Genomic DNA, 3,921 nt, shown 5'->3' on the forward strand with positions numbered 1-3,921 from the left:
GTGAGTACAGCTTCAAGCAGATTGTGGCTTTGGGTGCCAGTTCTTTAGCATCATGAGAGACAATGCTTCTATGTAAAGGAGAAACTTGAGTCTACTTCTGCAAGATCTATGAAACTGCCCTCAACTAGCAAGCATGATTTATAATACTGGTCCTCTGATATGGGTGACCACGACCATGAGAGAGGGTAGCAGAACTAGGAAGATATTTGTTGAATGGCCCCAGGAGTGGGGAAATTTATACCAGGAAGGGGCCCAGGATCGGGGATATAACTACAATATGGGGTGTCTTTATAGGATTTAGAAGGCTACAATGGACATATATTATTGGAAGTGGCTCATGATGTTTGACATTATTACTGGAAAGAGCACAGGATGGGAAACCTTCTTACTAGAAGGAGCACAGGATATTGGACTTTATTACTTCAATTACACCATGATGGGGGAAGATTAGAGGCCAAGAATGGAGGACATTATCACTGGAAGGGGCCAAGGATGGAGGACGTTATTACAGGAAGGGGCCAAGGATGGAGGACATTATTATAGGAAGGGGCCAAGGATGGAGAACATTTTTAATGGAAGGGGCCAAGGATCCAAGGGTGGAGGACATTTTTACCAGAAAGGGCCAAGGATGGAGGACGTTATTAACGAAAGGTGCCAAGGATGGAGGACATTATTACCGTAAGGTGTCAAGAATGGAGGACATTTTTACCAGAAGAGGTCAAGGATAAAGGACATTACCGGAAGGGGCCAAAGATGGAGGACATTATAACCAGAAGGGGCCAAGGATGGAGGACATTATTACCGGAAGGGGTCAAGGATAAAGGAGATTACTGGAAGGGGTCAAGGATGGAGGACATTATAACCAGAAGGGGCCCAGGATGGAGGACGTTATTACCGAAAGGTGTCAAGGATGGAGGACATTATTACCGTAAGGTGTCAAGAATGGAGGACATTTTTACCAGAAGGGGCCAAGGATAAAGGACATTACCAGAAGGGGCCAAAGATGGAGGACATTATAACCAGAAGGGGCCAAGGATGGAGGACATTATTACCGGAAGGGGTCAAGGATAAAAGGAGATTACCGGAAGGGGTCAAGGATGGAGGACATTATAACCAGAAGGGGCCCAGGATGGAGGACATTATTACTGAAAGAGGCCAAGGATCCAAGGATGGAGGACATTATTACTGGAAGGAGCCAAAGATGGAGGACATTATTATTGGAAGGGGCCAAGGATGAAGGTCATTATTACTGGAAGAGGCCAAGGATGGCAGACTTTATTACGGGAAGGGACCAAGGATGGAAGACATTATTACCGAAAGGGGGCAGCGATGGAGGACATTATTAACCGAAAGAGCCAAAGATGGAGAACATTATACCAGTAACCCCAACTCTTGCTTGCCATATATCCAAGCCCTTACTTCCGTCTGCACTGTAGTGAATAATATATATATATATATATATATATATTTTTTATACAAAACATATATTGTACAGTATGCTATTCAAATTACTTTAGAGAATCATGCTGTGCGTTCACTTCTCAATTACATTGAGCTTAGCCGGCCGTTGTTATCTCAGCAATAAATGTATAAACTGCACCTAAATCCATTTGCTAAGTAGCTTAGGCTACAATAGTACCAGTTCTTTCTAGCTAACACTTTAGGTGACTTATAATAAATAAGTATGCTTTTTTAAATCCTTTAGCAAAAATTAGTCCTGCTCCACAGCAAAGGGTTCATTTTTCATTATATATAGGGACTTAGCAAGGATTTTGATAAAGCAGAAATTAAACGTTTTACTAATGTAATTTAGTGTTATAATGTACAGCAGGGGTCACGGCATGTTATCATATACAGAAGATTTTCCAGTGGAAAGCGATGAAGTCACTGCTCCCAGCTTATTACCAGATTCTTGGAAATTCCTCAAAGTTGCTTAATTGACAGATTCATCATTACTCATGTAACTGATCCAAGTAGGTAACTTATTTATTTCAACAACTAATAAAATATACAAATGGTATTAAATTCAGATTCTTGAGCTAGTTTTTTTTCACTTGCAGTACCTCATTTCACCATTGCTAATGGAACTTTTTCTCATTGACTTCCATGTAACAGCGCCCTCCTCCCCGACCCATGTTTCGTGACTGTAAAATTTGGTAACACATAATTTGCTGTGAATCTCATTTTAACCAATTTATTAGGAAATGATATACTACCATGTACAATAAGATAAACTTATTTAGAAAATGGATCTGAGATATTAGGGTTTGTTGGAGCCGAAGTGCGTTGGGACTGAAGAATTACCCTAAGAACAGCCTCATTCACTTGAAATACTTCTGTACGTATGGCATCTGATTGAGTCTGACATTATGAGAGCTGTATCTGCCGTCTTATGTATATGGAGGTGCAGAAGAGGTCTAATATTCCTCTACTAGCCTCGGACATCTGTGTTTTGGCACAGTTTGGGCAATAAGTTCCTGTGCTCGATAATTGGCTTGGATGTGGTCAATGTGCGTGTTCCTCATGGTCCTGGTCAATAGTCATTTAGGGCTATGCCTCCAATGAAACTCTATGGGACTTCAGGGACTACTTCCCATCAATGTCTTAGCTTTGCTAGCCAGTTTTTGCATTTTTTGTGCCATTTTGCAACTTTAAAGAAAGTCTCATACTCCAAAGAAAGCTAGATTTGATGGGTATAAAACCTAGGTCACAGAGGTCACAAGGCAGCAGTCAAAGGTCAATGAGGTCAAACCTCAATTTCCAGTTTTCTTTTTTATTACTGCTGCCAAGAACAACGTTCACAGACCAACTATGAATGTCAAGCGGTTCTAAAATTGATAGTAGGTCAGAACAGAAATCATATTGTGTCAGGCTGAAATGCAAACAAACTGTCACAAGGAGATTCCTGCAGGCATTACCAACTGTTATGGAGGTGTCAGGATCTGGGAAAAACTACAGATTCTGCCTGCTAACTTCTCTGATGTCTGTGACCAGAGCAGTGAGACGCAGGTGTCAACCCACAGACTTAGGCAGGATAGCAAGAGTTAATCTCTGCTGAACTGTGGGGGAGGCAGTCATGTTTACTCCCCTTCTATATATGCTGGCTGGACTATTCCACTAATGCCAGCTATAGCTTATGTATACTGGTCTGGTAAAGTGTTGTAATGCAGACTTTCTGGTGGTTGTTGTGCATTATTGCTGTGGGCGGTTATTCTGTTCATGCTTTTTGTCCTTTTGTTGTTGCCTTCCTGCTCTTGCTTTTCTCCTTACAGCTATAGCTTATGTATACTGGTCTCGTGAAGTGTTGTAATGCAGACTTACTGGTGGTTGTTGTGCATTATTGCTGTGGGCGGTTATTCTGTTAATGCTTATTGTCCTTTTCTTGTTGCCTTCCTGCTCTTGCTTTTCTCCTTAGTCAATTACTGTTTATTACTGTGAGTTTGCAGTGTGTCTGAGTTTTTTTAGTTTTCCCCTGTCTGTCTTAATTTGTATTCCATCTCACTCCTGCCCCTTCCTTCCCTGGGGAAGTAACAGATTAGATCTGATCATGAGAATAGTAAGGCACGCGACTCCGGCATCCCACCTTCAGGGGTAATCCGGAAGTCATAGATAGCCTTGGGTTCCCTGGCGTTAAGGACAGTATAGGAGCGCCCTGTCCCAGGCTATCCTGCAGTCACATCATGACACAAACATAAGTAAAGGGGTAAAAGTAAAAACTGCAGAACCAGATAGTATTATACATGATGCTCTACTGGTATACTGCAAACAGAGATGGACTTTAAAGGTCCTGGTAAATATGTATTTAATAAAGTCATTAACGTCCGAAATAACCTATACATGTCTGATCTATAACCGCCATATACACAGGTATTTATCAGGGAATTGTTCTATAAAGTACAGAGCAAACATCACGCAAGTCAT

This window comes from Anomaloglossus baeobatrachus, chromosome 11, assembly GCF_048569485.1.
Source record: "Anomaloglossus baeobatrachus isolate aAnoBae1 chromosome 11, aAnoBae1.hap1, whole genome shotgun sequence".
Lineage (NCBI taxonomy): Eukaryota > Metazoa > Chordata > Amphibia > Anura > Aromobatidae > Anomaloglossus > Anomaloglossus baeobatrachus.